Raw genomic sequence first — 16,272 nt, 5'->3', positions numbered from 1 at the left:
CTTTCACACTTTTGACTTTCTTTATTCATCCAAATAGCAAACTCATCACCACTCAACCTGACCAACTCGGCTATGTCCCCGTGCTGCAGTTCTCTGTCTTATCTAGATCATTTGCAATTGAATGGAATAGATCCCTTTTGGACAAAGTGGATTCACCTGCTGCTGCAGTGACCACAGGTGTGATAAGATCTAGAATTGGCATCTGGTGCGATCTCTCCGCTTCCACTCCAAAGAAAGTTACCTGTTTATTCCTATCATGCATTGGTTTTTGGGGTTTTCTTTGAGTAATGATGATCTCTTTAGTAGTCTGTTGGCGCCCTCTCCTGGAGGAATAGTTTGCTTGCTCTTGGACATTCTAAAAGAGAGGTCATGATAGACATTGAGCTTCTGAGCTCAATTGGGGACAGTCATGGGTGATGAATGTTTGCAACCTACTGCGAAGCCTCATACCGCAATATAAGGAACGTCAAATACTAAGAAAGGGCGGCCTATGAAAGAATTACTACTTTCAATAAGTACACTTAAACGGCTAATTGGGAATAGAAAAACTGTAAAAAGCCCTCTGAGAAAGCCCCCCTCTAACCTTTGATAGTAAGCTTTTCTGTAGTCTGCCTGTTGATGTATTTTCCGTTTGAACTGTGCACAACATGAAGAGACGGAACACTGGCGGCTTGTCACAATGCCCCCCGATGACATCACAATAGCGCTGCTGCCTAGAAAACAAGCTGCGCAGAAGAAGTTGTTCTTTGGGTGGGAGGGTGGGCTAGTGGAAGGAGGGGGCAATCTCTTTTTTTCCCGGGTGGTAGGGGGATGACAGGAGAAGGGAAGCGGGTGGTGAGAAAGGTACAGAGGGCAGGGTTTGGGGGCTGGGAAGGAAAGGGAAAAGATTAGGGTTTGGGGATGATGAAAGGGCTTTCTACGGGTAAGGATGGCAAAGGGTGGCAGTGACGGAAAGTCAGGCAACCTGTCCTGTCCGTCTTTTTGTATCGTGAATTGGAAAGACTGCAAGGGGGAGGGGAGTTGCTTGCGCCCTAAAGGAGGAGTTATTCAGATTCATTGCAGTGGGCGGCGGCTGCAAAACGCACCATTCTTCTTGTTTTTGCTCTGCAAAGCAGCCTTTTCAAGGGTTGGCTTGGGTGACAAAATGTCTTGTGTAGGCGTGGGTTTGTCTCCCTCTCGCTCTCTCTCCCTAAGATGTGTCCGGCATAGGCCAGGGTGCCACTCGAGGCCCAAACCAATTCTGGTTATCGCTTCTCGGCCTTTTGGCTAAGATCAAGTGTAGTATCTGTTCTTATCAGTTTAATATCTGATACGTCCCCTATCTGGGGACCATATATTAAATGGATTTTTAGAACAGGGAGATGGAAAAAGAGCTTGCTCTGTCCACTCCACGCATTGACCTGGTATTGCAGTACCTCCAGGAACGGTGCACCCCTTCTTAACCCAGTTTCCAAAAGCAGAACTCAATTCACCTGATTCATATTAGCCCGATTTAATGAATTGGAAGAAAGCATACGTCTTCATATGCACCTCAATTTGGCCCATTCACTTTTCACACTTCCTCCTTTTGTTTTTTATCTTTCACACTTTTGACTTTCTTTATTCATCCAAATAGCAAACTCATCACCACTCAACCTGACCAACTCGGCTATGTCCCCGTGCTGCAGTTCTCTGTCTTATCTAGATCATTTGCAATTGAATGGAATAGATCCCTTTTGGACAAAGTGGATTCACCTGCTGCTGCAGTGACCACAGGTGTGATAAGATCTAGAATTGGCATCTGGTGCGATCTCTCCGCTTCCACTCCAAAGAAAGTTACCTGTTTATTCCTATCATGCATTGGTTTTTGGGGTTTTCTTTGAGTAATGATGATCTCTTTAGTAGTCTGTTGGCGCCCTCTCCTGGAGGAATAGTTTGCTTGCTCTTGGACATTCTAAAAGAGAGGTCATGATAGACATTGAGCTTCTGAGCTCAATTGGGGACAGTCATGGGTGATGAATGTTTGCAACCTACTGCGAAGCCTCATACCGCAATATAAGGAACGTCAAATACTAAGAAAGGGCGGCCTATGAAAGAATTACTACTTTCAATAAGTACACTTAAACGGCTAATTGGGAATAGAAAAACTGTAAAAAGCCCTCTGAGAAAGCCCCCCTCTAACCTTTGATAGTAAGCTTTTCTGTAGTCTGCCTGTTGATGTATTTTCCGTTTGAACTGTGCACAACATGAAGAGACGGAACACTGGCGGCTTGTCACAATGCCCCCCGATGACATCACAATAGCGCTGCTGCCTAGAAAACAAGCTGCGCAGAAGAAGTTGTTCTTTGGGTGGGAGGGTGGGCTAGTGGAAGGAGGGGGCAATCTCTTTTTTTCCCGGGTGGTAGGGGGATGACAGGAGAAGGGAAGCGGGTGGTGAGAAAGGTACAGAGGGCAGGGTTTGGGGGCTGGGAAGGAAAGGGAAAAGATTAGGGTTTGGGGATGATGAAAGGGCTTTCTACGGGTAAGGATGGCAAAGGGTGGCAGTGACGGAAAGTCAGGCAACCTGTCCTGTCCGTCTTTTTGTATCGTGAATTGGAAAGACTGCAAGGGGGAGGGGAGTTGCTTGCGCCCTAAAGGAGGAGTTATTCAGATTCATTGCAGTGGGCGGCGGCTGCAAAACGCACCATTCTTCTTGTTTTTGCTCTGCAAAGCAGCCTTTTCAAGGGTTGGCTTGGGTGACAAAATGTCTTGTGTAGGCGTGGGTTTGTCTCCCTCTCGCTCTCTCTCCCTAAGATGTGTCCGGCATAGGCCAGGGTGCCACTCGAGGCCCAAACCAATTCTGGTTATCGCTTCTCGGCCTTTTGGCTAAGATCAAGTGTAGTATCTGTTCTTATCAGTTTAATATCTGATACGTCCCCTATCTGGGGACCATATATTAAATGGATTTTTAGAACAGGGAGATGGAAAAAGAGCTTGCTCTGTCCACTCCACGCATTGACCTGGTATTGCAGTACCTCCAGGAACGGTGCACCCCTTCTTAACCCAGTTTCCAAAAGCAGAACTCAATTCACCTGATTCATATTAGCCCGATTTAATGAATTGGAAGAAAGCATACGTCTTCATATGCACCTCAATTTGGCCCATTCACTTTTCACACTTCCTCCTTTTGTTTTTTATCTTTCACACTTTTGACTTTCTTTATTCATCCAAATAGCAAACTCATCACCACTCAACCTGACCAACTCGGCTATGTCCCCGTGCTGCAGTTCTCTGTCTTATCTAGATCATTTGCAATTGAATGGAATAGATCCCTTTTGGACAAAGTGGATTCACCTGCTGCTGCAGTGACCACAGGTGTGATAAGATCTAGAATTGGCATCTGGTGCGATCTCTCCGCTTCCACTCCAAAGAAAGTTACCTGTTTATTCCTATCATGCATTGGTTTTTGGGGTTTTCTTTGAGTAATGATGATCTCTTTAGTAGTCTGTTGGCGCCCTCTCCTGGAGGAATAGTTTGCTTGCTCTTGGACATTCTAAAAGAGAGGTCATGATAGACATTGAGCTTCTGAGCTCAATTGGGGACAGTCATGGGTGATGAATGTTTGCAACCTACTGCGAAGCCTCATACCGCAATATAAGGAACGTCAAATACTAAGAAAGGGCAGCCTATGAAAGAATTACTACTTTCAATAAGTACACTTAAACGGCTAATTGGGAATAGAAAAACTGTAAAAAGCCCTCTGAGAAAGCCCCCCTCTAACCTTTGATAGTAAGCTTTTCTGTAGTCTGCCTGTTGATGTATTTTCCGTTTGAACTGTGCACAACATGAAGAGACGGAACACTGGCGGCTTGTCACAATGCCCCCCGATGACATCACAATAGCGCTGCTGCCTAGAAAACAAGCTGCGCAGAAGAAGTTGTTCTTTGGGTGGGAGGGTGGGCTAGTGGAAGGAGGGGGCAATCTCTTTTTTTCCCGGGTGGTAGGGGGATGACAGGAGAAGGGAAGCGGGTGGTGAGAAAGGTACAGAGGGCAGGGTTTGGGGGCTGGGAAGGAAAGGGAAAAGATTAGGGTTTGGGGATGATGAAAGGGCTTTCTACGGGTAAGGATGGCAAAGGGTGGCAGTGACGGAAAGTCAGGCAACCTGTCCTGTCCGTCTTTTTGTATCGTGAATTGGAAAGACTGCAAGGGGGAGGGGAGTTGCTTGCGCCCTAAAGGAGGAGTTATTCAGATTCATTGCAGTGGGCGGCGGCTGCAAAACGCACCATTCTTCTTGTTTTTGCTCTGCAAAGCAGCCTTTTCAAGGGTTGGCTTGGGTGACAAAATGTCTTGTGTATGCGTGGGTTTGTCTCCCTCTCGCTCTCTCTCCCTAAGATGTGTCCGGCATAGGCCAGGGTGCCACTCGAGGCCCAAACCAATTCTGGTTATCGCTTCTCGGCCTTTTGGCTAAGATCAAGTGTAGTATCTGTTCTTATCAGTTTAATATCTGATACGTCCCCTATCTGGGGACCATATATTAAATGGATTTTTAGAACAGGGAGATGGAAAAAGAGCTTGCTCTGTCCACTCCACGCATTGACCTGGTATTGCAGTACCTCCAGGAACGGTGCACCCCTTCTTAACCCAGTTTCCAAAAGCAGAACTCAATTCACCTGATTCATATTAGCCCGATTTAATGAATTGGAAGAAAGCATACGTCTTCATATGCACCTCAATTTGGCCCATTCACTTTTCACACTTCCTCCTTTTGTTTTTTATCTTTCACACTTTTGACTTTCTTTATTCATCCAAATAGCAAACTCATCACCACTCAACCTGACCAACTCGGCTATGTCCCCGTGCTGCAGTTCTCTGTCTTATCTAGATCATTTGCAATTGAATGGAATAGATCCCTTTTGGACAAAGTGGATTCACCTGCTGCTGCAGTGACCACAGGTGTGATAAGATCTAGAATTGGCATCTGGTGCGATCTCTCCGCTTCCACTCCAAAGAAAGTTACCTGTTTATTCCTATCATGCATTGGTTTTTGGGGTTTTCTTTGAGTAATGATGATCTCTTTAGTAGTCTGTTGGCGCCCTCTCCTGGAGGAATAGTTTGCTTGCTCTTGGACATTCTAAAAGAGAGGTCATGATAGACATTGAGCTTCTGAGCTCAATTGGGGACAGTCATGGGTGATGAATGTTTGCAACCTACTGCGAAGCCTCATACCGCAATATAAGGAACGTCAAATACTAAGAAAGGGCGGCCTATGAAAGAATTACTACTTTCAATAAGTACACTTAAACGGCTAATTGGGAATAGAAAAACTGTAAAAAGCCCTCTGAGAAAGCCCCCCTCTAACCTTTGATAGTAAGCTTTTCTGTAGTCTGCCTGTTGATGTATTTTCCGTTTGAACTGTGCACAACATGAAGAGACGGAACACTGGCGGCTTGTCACAATGCCCCCCGATGACATCACAATAGCGCTGCTGCCTAGAAAACAAGCTGCGCAGAAGAAGTTGTTCTTTGGGTGGGAGGGTGGGCTAGTGGAAGGAGGGGGCAATCTCTTTTTTTCCCGGGTGGTAGGGGGATGACAGGAGAAGGGAAGCGGGTGGTGAGAAAGGTACAGAGGGCAGGGTTTGGGGGCTGGGAAGGAAAGGGAAAAGATTAGGGTTTGGGGATGATGAAAGGGCTTTCTACGGGTAAGGATGGCAAAGGGTGGCAGTGACGGAAAGTCAGGCAACCTGTCCTGTCCGTCTTTTTGTATCGTGAATTGGAAAGACTGCAAGGGGGAGGGGAGTTGCTTGCGCCCTAAAGGAGGAGTTATTCAGATTCATTGCAGTGGGCGGCGGCTGCAAAACGCACCATTCTTCTTGTTTTTGCTCTGCAAAGCAGCCTTTTCAAGGGTTGGCTTGGGTGACAAAATGTCTTGTGTAGGCGTGGGTTTGTCTCCCTCTCGCTCTCTCTCCCTAAGATGTGTCCGGCATAGGCCAGGGTGCCACTCGAGGCCCAAACCAATTCTGGTTATCGCTTCTCGGCCTTTTGGCTAAGATCAAGTGTAGTATCTGTTCTTATCAGTTTAATATCTGATACGTCCCCTATCTGGGGACCATATATTAAATGGATTTTTAGAACAGGGAGATGGAAAAAGAGCTTGCTCTGTCCACTCCACGCATTGACCTGGTATTGCAGTACCTCCAGGAACGGTGCACCCCTTCTTAACCCAGTTTCCAAAAGCAGAACTCAATTCACCTGATTCATATTAGCCCGATTTAATGAATTGGAAGAAAGCATACGTCTTCATATGCACCTCAATTTGGCCCATTCACTTTTCACACTTCCTCCTTTTGTTTTTTATCTTTCACACTTTTGACTTTCTTTATTCATCCAAATAGCAAACTCATCACCACTCAACCTGACCAACTCGGCTATGTCCCCGTGCTGCAGTTCTCTGTCTTATCTAGATCATTTGCAATTGAATGGAATAGATCCCTTTTGGACAAAGTGGATTCACCTGCTGCTGCAGTGACCACAGGTGTGATAAGATCTAGAATTGGCATCTGGTGCGATCTCTCCGCTTCCACTCCAAAGAAAGTTACCTGTTTATTCCTATCATGCATTGGTTTTTGGGGTTTTCTTTGAGTAATGATGATCTCTTTAGTAGTCTGTTGGCGCCCTCTCCTGGAGGAATAGTTTGCTTGCTCTTGGACATTCTAAAAGAGAGGTCATGATAGACATTGAGCTTCTGAGCTCAATTGGGGACAGTCATGGGTGATGAATGTTTGCAACCTACTGCGAAGCCTCATACCGCAATATAAGGAACGTCAAATACTAAGAAAGGGCGGCCTATGAAAGAATTACTACTTTCAATAAGTACACTTAAACGGCTAATTGGGAATAGAAAAACTGTAAAAAGCCCTCTGAGAAAGCCCCCCTCTAACCTTTGATAGTAAGCTTTTCTGTAGTCTGCCTGTTGATGTATTTTCCGTTTGAACTGTGCACAACATGAAGAGACGGAACACTGGCGGCTTGTCACAATGCCCCCCGATGACATCACAATAGCGCTGCTGCCTAGAAAACAAGCTGCGCAGAAGAAGTTGTTCTTTGGGTGGGAGGGTGGGCTAGTGGAAGGAGGGGGCAATCTCTTTTTTTCCCGGGTGGTAGGGGGATGACAGGAGAAGGGAAGCGGGTGGTGAGAAAGGTACAGAGGGCAGGGTTTGGGGGCTGGGAAGGAAAGGGAAAAGATTAGGGTTTGGGGATGATGAAAGGGCTTTCTACGGGTAAGGATGGCAAAGGGTGGCAGTGACGGAAAGTCAGGCAACCTGTCCTGTCCGTCTTTTTGTATCGTGAATTGGAAAGACTGCAAGGGGGAGGGGAGTTGCTTGCGCCCTAAAGGAGGAGTTATTCAGATTCATTGCAGTGGGCGGCGGCTGCAAAACGCACCATTCTTCTTGTTTTTGCTCTGCAAAGCAGCCTTTTCAAGGGTTGGCTTGGGTGACAAAATGTCTTGTGTAGGCGTGGGTTTGTCTCCCTCTCGCTCTCTCTCCCTAAGATGTGTCCGGCATAGGCCAGGGTGCCACTCGAGGCCCAAACCAATTCTGGTTATCGCTTCTCGGCCTTTTGGCTAAGATCAAGTGTAGTATCTGTTCTTATCAGTTTAATATCTGATACGTCCCCTATCTGGGGACCATATATTAAATGGATTTTTAGAACAGGGAGATGGAAAAAGAGCTTGCTCTGTCCACTCCACGCATTGACCTGGTATTGCAGTACCTCCAGGAACGGTGCACCCCTTCTTAACCCAGTTTCCAAAAGCAGAACTCAATTCACCTGATTCATATTAGCCCGATTTAATGAATTGGAAGAAAGCATACGTCTTCATATGCACCTCAATTTGGCCCATTCACTTTTCACACTTCCTCCTTTTGTTTTTTATCTTTCACACTTTTGACTTTCTTTATTCATCCAAATAGCAAACTCATCACCACTCAACCTGACCAACTCGGCTATGTCCCCGTGCTGCAGTTCTCTGTCTTATCTAGATCATTTGCAATTGAATGGAATAGATCCCTTTTGGACAAAGTGGATTCACCTGCTGCTGCAGTGACCACAGGTGTGATAAGATCTAGAATTGGCATCTGGTGCGATCTCTCCGCTTCCACTCCAAAGAAAGTTACCTGTTTATTCCTATCATGCATTGGTTTTTGGGGTTTTCTTTGAGTAATGATGATCTCTTTAGTAGTCTGTTGGCGCCCTCTCCTGGAGGAATAGTTTGCTTGCTCTTGGACATTCTAAAAGAGAGGTCATGATAGACATTGAGCTTCTGAGCTCAATTGGGGACAGTCATGGGTGATGAATGTTTGCAACCTACTGCGAAGCCTCATACCGCAATATAAGGAACGTCAAATACTAAGAAAGGGCGGCCTATGAAAGAATTACTACTTTCAATAAGTACACTTAAACGGCTAATTGGGAATAGAAAAACTGTAAAAAGCCCTCTGAGAAAGCCCCCCTCTAACCTTTGATAGTAAGCTTTTCTGTAGTCTGCCTGTTGATGTATTTTCCGTTTGAACTGTGCACAACATGAAGAGACGGAACACTGGCGGCTTGTCACAATGCCCCCCGATGACATCACAATAGCGCTGCTGCCTAGAAAACAAGCTGCGCAGAAGAAGTTGTTCTTTGGGTGGGAGGGTGGGCTAGTGGAAGGAGGGGGCAATCTCTTTTTTTCCCGGGTGGTAGGGGGATGACAGGAGAAGGGAAGCGGGTGGTGAGAAAGGTACAGAGGGCAGGGTTTGGGGGCTGGGAAGGAAAGGGAAAAGATTAGGGATAGGGGATGATGAAAGGGCTTTCTACGGGTAAGGATGGCAAAGGGTGGCAGTGACGGAAAGTCAGGCAACCTGTCCTGTCCGTCTTTTTGTATCGTGAATTGGAAAGACTGCAAGGGGGAGGGGAGTTGCTTGCGCCCTAAAGGAGGAGTTATTCAGATTCATTGCAGTGGGCGGCGGCTGCAAAACGCACCATTCTTCTTGTTTTTGCTCTGCAAAGCAGCCTTTTCAAGGGTTGGCTTGGGTGACAAAATGTCTTGTGTAGGCGTGGGTTTGTCTCCCTCTCGCTCTCTCTCCCTAAGATGTGTCCGGCATAGGCCAGGGTGCCACTCGAGGCCCAAACCAATTCTGGTTATCGCTTCTCGGCCTTTTGGCTAAGATCAAGTGTAGTATCTGTTCTTATCAGTTTAATATCTGATACGTCCCCTATCTGGGGACCATATATTAAATGGATTTTTAGAACAGGGAGATGGAAAAAGAGCTTGCTCTGTCCACTCCACGCATTGACCTGGTATTGCAGTACCTCCAGGAACGGTGCACCCCTTCTTAACCCAGTTTCCAAAAGCAGAACTCAATTCACCTGATTCATATTAGCCCGATTTAATGAATTGGAAGAAAGCATACGTCTTCATATGCACCTCAATTTGGCCCATTCACTTTTCACACTTCCTCCTTTTGTTTTTTATCTTTCACACTTTTGACTTTCTTTATTCATCCAAATAGCAAACTCATCACCACTCAACCTGACCAACTCGGCTATGTCCCCGTGCTGCAGTTCTCTGTCTTATCTAGATCATTTGCAATTGAATGGAATAGATCCCTTTTGGACAAAGTGGATTCACCTGCTGCTGCAGTGACCACAGGTGTGATAAGATCTAGAATTGGCATCTGGTGCGATCTCTCCGCTTCCACTCCAAAGAAAGTTACCTGTTTATTCCTATCATGCATTGGTTTTTGGGGTTTTCTTTGAGTAATGATGATCTCTTTAGTAGTCTGTTGGCGCCCTCTCCTGGAGGAATAGTTTGCTTGCTCTTGGACATTCTAAAAGAGAGGTCATGATAGACATTGAGCTTCTGAGCTCAATTGGGGACAGTCATGGGTGATGAATGTTTGCAACCTACTGCGAAGCCTCATACCGCAATATAAGGAACGTCAAATACTAAGAAAGGGCGGCCTATGAAAGAATTACTACTTTCAATAAGTACACTTAAACGGCTAATTGGGAATAGAAAAACTGTAAAAAGCCCTCTGAGAAAGCCCCCCTCTAACCTTTGATAGTAAGCTTTTCTGTAGTCTGCCTGTTGATGTATTTTCCGTTTGAACTGTGCACAACATGAAGAGACGGAACACTGGCGGCTTGTCACAATGCCCCCCGATGACATCACAATAGCGCTGCTGCCTAGAAAACAAGCTGCGCAGAAGAAGTTGTTCTTTGGGTGGGAGGGTGGGCTAGTGGAAGGAGGGGGCAATCTCTTTTTTTCCCGGGTGGTAGGGGGATGACAGGAGAAGGGAAGCGGGTGGTGAGAAAGGTACAGAGGGCAGGGTTTGGGGGCTGGGAAGGAAAGGGAAAAGATTAGGGTTTGGGGATGATGAAAGGGCTTTCTACGGGTAAGGATGGCAAAGGGTGGCAGTGACGGAAAGTCAGGCAACCTGTCCTGTCCGTCTTTTTGTATCGTGAATTGGAAAGACTGCAAGGGGGAGGGGAGTTGCTTGCGCCCTAAAGGAGGAGTTATTCAGATTCATTGCAGTGGGCGGCGGCTGCAAAACGCACCATTCTTCTTGTTTTTGCTCTGCAAAGCAGCCTTTTCAAGGGTTGGCTTGGGTGACAAAATGTCTTGTGTAGGCGTGGGTTTGTCTCCCTCTCGCTCTCTCTCCCTAAGATGTGTCCGGCATAGGCCAGGGTGCCACTCGAGGCCCAAACCAATTCTGGTTATCGCTTCTCGGCCTTTTGGCTAAGATCAAGTGTAGTATCTGTTCTTATCAGTTTAATATCTGATACGTCCCCTATCTGGGGACCATATATTAAATGGATTTTTAGAACAGGGAGATGGAAAAAGAGCTTGCTCTGTCCACTCCACGCATTGACCTGGTATTGCAGTACCTCCAGGAACGGTGCACCCCTTCTTAACCCAGTTTCCAAAAGCAGAACTCAATTCACCTGATTCATATTAGCCCGATTTAATGAATTGGAAGAAAGCATACGTCTTCATATGCACCTCAATTTGGCCCATTCACTTTTCACACTTCCTCCTTTTGTTTTTTATCTTTCACACTTTTGACTTTCTTTATTCATCCAAATAGCAAACTCATCACCACTCAACCTGACCAACTCGGCTATGTCCCCGTGCTGCAGTTCTCTGTCTTATCTAGATCATTTGCAATTGAATGGAATAGATCCCTTTTGGACAAAGTGGATTCACCTGCTGCTGCAGTGACCACAGGTGTGATAAGATCTAGAATTGGCATCTGGTGCGATCTCTCCGCTTCCACTCCAAAGAAAGTTACCTGTTTATTCCTATCATGCATTGGTTTTTGGGGTTTTCTTTGAGTAATGATGATCTCTTTAGTAGTCTGTTGGCGCCCTCTCCTGGAGGAATAGTTTGCTTGCTCTTGGACATTCTAAAAGAGAGGTCATGATAGACATTGAGCTTCTGAGCTCAATTGGGGACAGTCATGGGTGATGAATGTTTGCAACCTACTGCGAAGCCTCATACCGCAATATAAGGAACGTCAAATACTAAGAAAGGGCGGCCTATGAAAGAATTACTACTTTCAATAAGTACACTTAAACGGCTAATTGGGAATAGAAAAACTGTAAAAAGCCCTCTGAGAAAGCCCCCCTCTAACCTTTGATAGTAAGCTTTTCTGTAGTCTGCCTGTTGATGTATTTTCCGTTTGAACTGTGCACAACATGAAGAGACGGAACACTGGCGGCTTGTCACAATGCCCCCCGATGACATCACAATAGCGCTGCTGCCTAGAAAACAAGCTGCGCAGAAGAAGTTGTTCTTTGGGTGGGAGGGTGGGCTAGTGGAAGGAGGGGGCAATCTCTTTTTTTCCCGGGTGGTAGGGGGATGACAGGAGAAGGGAAGCGGGTGGTGAGAAAGGTACAGAGGGCAGGGTTTGGGGGCTGGGAAGGAAAGGGAAAAGATTAGGGTTTGGGGATGATGAAAGGGCTTTCTACGGGTAAGGATGGCAAAGGGTGGCAGTGACGGAAAGTCAGGCAACCTGTCCTGTCCGTCTTTTTGTATCGTGAATTGGAAAGACTGCAAGGGGGAGGGGAGTTGCTTGTGCCCTAAAGGAGGAGTTATTCAGATTCATTGCAGTGGGCGGCGGCTGCAAAACGCACCATTCTTCTTGTTTTTGCTCTGCAAAGCAGCCTTTTCAAGGGTTGGCTTGGGTGACAAAATGTCTTGTGTAGGCGTGGGTTTGTCTCCCTCTCGCTCTCTCTCCCTAAGATGTGTCCGGCATAGGCCAGGGTGCCACTCGAGGCCCAAACCAATTCTGGTTATCGCTTCTCGGCCTTTTGGCTAAGATCAAGTGTAGTATCTGTTCTTATCAGTTTAATATCTGATACGTCCCCTATCTGGGGACCATATATTAAATGGATTTTTAGAACAGGGAGATGGAAAAAGAGCTTGCTCTGTCCACTCCACGCATTGACCTGGTATTGCAGTACCTCCAGGAACGGTGCACCCCTTCTTAACCCAGTTTCCAAAAGCAGAACTCAATTCACCTGATTCATATTAGCCCGATTTAATGAATTGGAAGAAAGCATACGTCTTCATATGCACCTCAATTTGGCCCATTCACTTTTCACACTTCCTCCTTTTGTTTTTTATCTTTCACACTTTTGACTTTCTTTATTCATCCAAATAGCAAACTCATCACCACTCAACCTGACCAACTCGGCTATGTCCCCGTGCTGCAGTTCTCTGTCTTATCTAGATCATTTGCAATTGAATGGAATAGATCCCTTTTGGACAAAGTGGATTCACCTGCTGCTGCAGTGACCACAGGTGTGATAAGATCTAGAATTGGCATCTGGTGCGATCTCTCCGCTTCCACTCCAAAGAAAGTTACCTGTTTATTCCTATCATGCATTGGTTTTTGGGGTTTTCTTTGAGTAATGATGATCTCTTTAGTAGTCTGTTGGCGCCCTCTCCTGGAGGAATAGTTTGCTTGCTCTTGGACATTCTAAAAGAGAGGTCATGATAGACATTGAGCTTCTGAGCTCAATTGGGGACAGTCATGGGTGATGAATGTTTGCAACCTACTGCGAAGCCTCATACCGCAATATAAGGAACGTCAAATACTAAGAAAGGGCGGCCTATGAAAGAATTACTACTTTCAATAAGTACACTTAAACGGCTAATTGGGAATAGAAAAACTGTAAAAAGCCCTCTGAGAAAGCCCCCCTCTAACCTTTGATAGTAAGCTTTTCTGTAGTCTGCCTGTTGATGTATTTTCCGTTTGAACTGTGCACAACATGAAGAGACGGAACACTGGCGGCTTGTCACAATGCCCCCCGATGACATCACAATAGCGCTGCTGCCTAGAAAACAAGCTGCGCAGAAGAAGTTGTTCTTTGGGTGGGAGGGTGGGCTAGTGGAAGGAGGGGGCAATCTCTTTTTTTCCCGGGTGGTAGGGGGATGACAGGAGAAGGGAAGCGGGTGGTGAGAAAGGTACAGAGGGCAGGGTTTGGGGGCTGGGAAGGAAAGGGAAAAGATTAGGGTTTGGGGATGATGAAAGGGCTTTCTACGGGTAAGGATGGCAAAGGGTGGCAGTGACGGAAAGTCAGGCAACCTGTCCTGTCCGTCTTTTTGTATCGTGAATTGGAAAGACTGCAAGGGGGAGGGGAGTTGCTTGCGCCCTAAAGGAGGAGTTATTCAGATTCATTGCAGTGGGCGGCGGCTGCAAAACGCACCATTCTTCTTGTTTTTGCTCTGCAAAGCAGCCTTTTCAAGGGTTGGCTTGGGTGACAAAATGTCTTGTGTAGGCGTGGGTTTGTCTCCCTCTCGCTCTCTCTCCCTAAGATGTGTCCGGCATAGGCCAGGGTGCCACTCGAGGCCCAAACCAATTCTGGTTATCGCTTCTCGGCCTTTTGGCTAAGATCAAGTGTAGTATCTGTTCTTATCAGTTTAATATCTGATACGTCCCCTATCTGGGGACCATATATTAAATGGATTTTTAGAACAGGGAGATGGAAAAAGAGCTTGCTCTGTCCACTCCACGCATTGACCTGGTATTGCAGTACCTCCAGGAACGGTGCACCCCTTCTTAACCCAGTTTCCAAAAGCAGAACTCAATTCACCTGATTCATATTAGCCCGATTTAATGAATTGGAAGAAAGCATACGTCTTCATATGCACCTCAATTTGGCCCATTCACTTTTCACACTTCCTCCTTTTGTTTTTTATCTTTCACACTTTTGACTTTCTTTATTCATCCAAATAGCAAACTCATCACCACTCAACCTGACCAACTCGGCTATGTCCCCGTGCTGCAGTTCTCTGTCTTATCTAGATCATTTGCAATTGAATGGAATAGATCCCTTTTGGACAAAGTGGATTCACCTGCTGCTGCAGTGACCACAGGTGTGATAAGATCTAGAATTGGCATCTGGTGCGATCTCTCCGCTTCCACTCCAAAGAAAGTTACCTGTTTATTCCTATCATGCATTGGTTTTTGGGGTTTTCTTTGAGTAATGATGATCTCTTTAGTAGTCTGTTGGCGCCCTCTCCTGGAGGAATAGTTTGCTTGCTCTTGGACATTCTAAAAGAGAGGTCATGATAGACATTGAGCTTCTGAGCTCAATTGGGGACAGTCATGGGTGATGAATGTTTGCAACCTACTGCGAAGCCTCATACCGCAATATAAGGAACGTCAAATACTAAGAAAGGGCGGCCTATGAAAGAATTACTACTTTCAATAAGTACACTTAAACGGCTAATTGGGAATAGAAAAACTGTAAAAAGCCCTCTGAGAAAGCCCCCCTCTAACCTTTGATAGTAAGCTTTTCTGTAGTCTGCCTGTTGATGTATTTTCCGTTTGAACTGTGCACAACATGAAGAGACGGAACACTGGCGGCTTGTCACAATGCCCCCCGATGACATCACAATAGCGCTGCTGCCTAGAAAACAAGCTGCGCAGAAGAAGTTGTTCTTTGGGTGGGAGGGTGGGCTAGTGGAAGGAGGGGGCAATCTCTTTTTTTCCCGGGTGGTAGGGGGATGACAGGAGAAGGGAAGCGGGTGGTGAGAAAGGTACAGAGGGCAGGGTTTGGGGGCTGGGAAGGAAAGGGAAAAGATTAGGGTTTGGGGATGATGAAAGGGCTTTCTACGGGTAAGGATGGCAAAGGGTGGCAGTGACGGAAAGTCAGGCAACCTGTCCTGTCCGTCTTTTTGTATCGTGAATTGGAAAGACTGCAAGGGGGAGGGGAGTTGCTTGCGCCCTAAAGGAGGAGTTATTCAGATTCATTGCAGTGGGCGGCGGCTGCAAAACGCACCATTCTTCTTGTTTTTGCTCTGCAAAGCAGCCTTTTCAAGGGTTGGCTTGGGTGACAAAATGTCTTGTGTAGGCGTGGGTTTGTCTCCCTCTCGCTCTCTCTCCCTAAGATGTGTCCGGCATAGGCCAGGGTGCCACTCGAGGCCCAAACCAATTCTGGTTATCGCTTCTCGGCCTTTTGGCTAAGATCAAGTGTAGTATCTGTTCTTATCAGTTTAATATCTGATACGTCCCCTATCTGGGGACCATATATTAAATGGATTTTTAGAACAGGGAGATGGAAAAAGAGCTTGCTCTGTCCACTCCACGCATTGACCTGGTATTGCAGTACCTCCAGGAACGGTGCACCCCTTCTTAACCCAGTTTCCAAAAGCAGAACTCAATTCACCTGATTCATATTAGCCCGATTTAATGAATTGGAAGAAAGCATACGTCTTCATATGCACCTCAATTTGGCCCATTCACTTTTCACACTTCCTCCTTTTGTTTTTTATCTTTCACACTTTTGACTTTCTTTATTCATCCAAATAGCAAACTCATCACCACTCAACCTGACCAACTCGGCTATGTCCCCGTGCTGCAGTTCTCTGTCTTATCTAGATCATTTGCAATTGAATGGAATAGATCCCTTTTGGACAAAGTGGATTCACCTGCTGCTGCAGTGACCACAGGTGTGATAAGATCTAGAATTGGCATCTGGTGCGATCTCTCCGCTTCCACTCCAAAGAAAGTTACCTGTTTATTCCTATCATGCATTGGTTTTTGGGGTTTTCTTTGAGTAATGATGATCTCTTTAGTAGTCTGTTGGCGCCCTCTCCTGGAGGAATAGTTTGCTTGCTCTTGGACATTCTAAAAGAGAGGTCATGATAGACATTGAGCTTCTGAGCTCAATTGGGGACAGTCATGGGTGATGAATGTTTGCAACCTACTGCGAAGCCTCATACCGCAATATAAGGAACGTCAAATACTAAGAAAGGGCGGCCTAT

The 16,272-nt window shown here is 46.2% G+C and overlaps 10 non-coding genes across 10 annotated transcripts; all 10 read left to right on the top strand.

Moving 5' to 3' along the window:
- The first annotated feature begins 1,246 nt into the window (after positions 1 to 1,246).
- On the top strand, positions 1,247 to 1,437 carry LOC142269640 (U2 spliceosomal RNA). Its single transcript, XR_012735071.1, has one exon. It is a non-coding gene; the product is annotated as a U2 spliceosomal RNA (small nuclear RNA).
- Positions 1,438 to 2,824: 1,387 nt separating this feature from the next.
- Positions 2,825 to 3,015, top strand: LOC142269628 (U2 spliceosomal RNA). The gene has a single exon (XR_012735060.1). It is a non-coding gene; the product is annotated as a U2 spliceosomal RNA (small nuclear RNA).
- A 1,387-nt stretch (positions 3,016 to 4,402) lies between these two features.
- LOC142269615 (U2 spliceosomal RNA) lies at positions 4,403 to 4,593 on the top strand. Its single transcript, XR_012735049.1, has one exon. It is a non-coding gene; the product is annotated as a U2 spliceosomal RNA (small nuclear RNA).
- A 1,387-nt stretch (positions 4,594 to 5,980) lies between these two features.
- Positions 5,981 to 6,171, top strand: LOC142269603 (U2 spliceosomal RNA). Its single transcript, XR_012735038.1, has one exon. It is a non-coding gene; the product is annotated as a U2 spliceosomal RNA (small nuclear RNA).
- A 1,387-nt stretch (positions 6,172 to 7,558) lies between these two features.
- On the top strand, positions 7,559 to 7,749 carry LOC142269591 (U2 spliceosomal RNA). Its single transcript, XR_012735027.1, has one exon. It is a non-coding gene; the product is annotated as a U2 spliceosomal RNA (small nuclear RNA).
- A 1,387-nt stretch (positions 7,750 to 9,136) lies between these two features.
- Positions 9,137 to 9,327, top strand: LOC142269810 (U2 spliceosomal RNA). The gene has a single exon (XR_012735214.1). It is a non-coding gene; the product is annotated as a U2 spliceosomal RNA (small nuclear RNA).
- A 1,387-nt stretch (positions 9,328 to 10,714) lies between these two features.
- On the top strand, positions 10,715 to 10,905 carry LOC142269798 (U2 spliceosomal RNA). The gene has a single exon (XR_012735203.1). It is a non-coding gene; the product is annotated as a U2 spliceosomal RNA (small nuclear RNA).
- A 1,387-nt stretch (positions 10,906 to 12,292) lies between these two features.
- On the top strand, positions 12,293 to 12,483 carry LOC142269786 (U2 spliceosomal RNA). The gene has a single exon (XR_012735192.1). It is a non-coding gene; the product is annotated as a U2 spliceosomal RNA (small nuclear RNA).
- Positions 12,484 to 13,870: 1,387 nt separating this feature from the next.
- LOC142269708 (U2 spliceosomal RNA) lies at positions 13,871 to 14,061 on the top strand. The gene has a single exon (XR_012735132.1). It is a non-coding gene; the product is annotated as a U2 spliceosomal RNA (small nuclear RNA).
- Positions 14,062 to 15,448: 1,387 nt separating this feature from the next.
- Positions 15,449 to 15,639, top strand: LOC142269585 (U2 spliceosomal RNA). The gene has a single exon (XR_012735021.1). It is a non-coding gene; the product is annotated as a U2 spliceosomal RNA (small nuclear RNA).
- The last annotated feature ends 633 nt before the right edge of the window (positions 15,640 to 16,272 follow it).

This window comes from Anomaloglossus baeobatrachus, unplaced genomic scaffold, assembly GCF_048569485.1.
Source record: "Anomaloglossus baeobatrachus isolate aAnoBae1 unplaced genomic scaffold, aAnoBae1.hap1 Scaffold_322, whole genome shotgun sequence".
Lineage (NCBI taxonomy): Eukaryota > Metazoa > Chordata > Amphibia > Anura > Aromobatidae > Anomaloglossus > Anomaloglossus baeobatrachus.
This window is presented reverse-complemented; position numbering and strand designations above follow the sequence as displayed.